Genomic DNA, 1,571 nt, shown 5'->3' on the forward strand with positions numbered 1-1,571 from the left:
AATTAAATTTTCAAGTTTTGTAATTCCATGATGTATATTTTATTTTTTACCCCTCCCTCTCGATTTTTTTCTTCTTTGTATTAGCCCTCAGCATAGTCCTCAACCTTTTGATGATCGACTTGCCAGATTTGACGAAGATGACGACGACGACGACAACCTCTTCTCCATCTCCTTCATTGACGACAACGACAAGCACCAGATTTGGAGAGAGAATACAGCCAACATTTGTTCTTCATCCTCCTTCTTTGTCAATGGTGACGATGACGACGGCGATCTCCATCAATAGCGACGACAAGCACCAAATCTAGAGAGAGAATATAGCTAACACTTGTTCTTCATTCTCCTTCTTTCTCGATGGTGACAGTGATGATGACGATGATCTCCATCAACAGCATCCATATCTTTCTTTAAAAATCCATATACTAACCATAGGCCATTAAGTAAGACTTTCTAAAAATCCAGTTCTTCTTTGAACTTCACGCTAAAACATCTTTTGTGAAGATCTGTAAGCTGGAATTGACCCAGTAGGTTGCCATATATTTTAAAGTTGTGTTCACAGTTGTTTGTAGCTTATCGGCCTCCCTAATAATTTAACCACTATAGCAAATCCCATTCTCTTGTTGAGCACCTCGAAACTTTTGCAAAAAAATTTATTGTAGGTATAACATCATTCATACCAATTTCACATTTTCTTTCTCCAACTTTATATCATCCTCCTCATCAGCCCTATAACCGACATTCATAAGTTTACCCTTGGAAGAAGGAACACAAACTTTTGGTTGTCTTTCGTTGATAACTAGCTGAGCTTTACTATGCAATGGGTGGATCTCAAAACATGTTTGGTTGATCTTCATTTTCCTTGTGTTGAACTTCATCAACATTCATGAGCATCTCAATGTTCTCTTGCATTTCAAGAATTAGCCAAGGGGACTGTGTAGCAAAGACATGGGATTTATCATCAGAGATAAGGTTTTTATTAGATAGGAAAACATCAGCATCTATGGCCTTACCCTCACCTTCATCATTATCTTGAATTTTTACTTTCTTGGTAGAACGATCATCATCTGGTTGTGGTGGTGGTTCATCCTTCAGAAGGCTTGTAAAAGATGCAAAGCGCTCGCCTTGCTGACTATAGAATCCCAAAAATACAATACCTTATTTTTTATGTTTATCTTTACGTTTTGGCTCCAATTAAATCTTAGAAAAAATTATTAAATTTTTTTTTGTCCTTAGCAGGATGTATTGGTGGAAAATTATTTAATTTTAAGATATAATTAATGAGTCTTAAGGTTTTCTTAATTGTAATAATATATATATTAAAAGTGATTTATAAATGGGATTATTATGTAAACATTATATAATAAATGGTTTGTCATGAAAGAGTAGTTACATAGCACTCATGGAGATACTTATATATAAATCATCTATCAATAAGATCTTAATATTGGTGATGAAATTTAAAGCTACGACCTTATAAAGTATGAGCCAAATACTTATTAACTAAACTAACTTTTGGTGATCATATTGTTTATGCTTTATAAATTTTTGCATTTCACATGATACTTTAAATT

This window comes from Prosopis cineraria, unplaced genomic scaffold (assembly GCF_029017545.1).
Source record: "Prosopis cineraria cultivar Desert tree isolate PC_DT_omini unplaced genomic scaffold, ASM2901754v1 PC1, whole genome shotgun sequence".
Classification (NCBI taxonomy): domain Eukaryota; kingdom Viridiplantae; phylum Streptophyta; class Magnoliopsida; order Fabales; family Fabaceae; genus Prosopis; species Prosopis cineraria.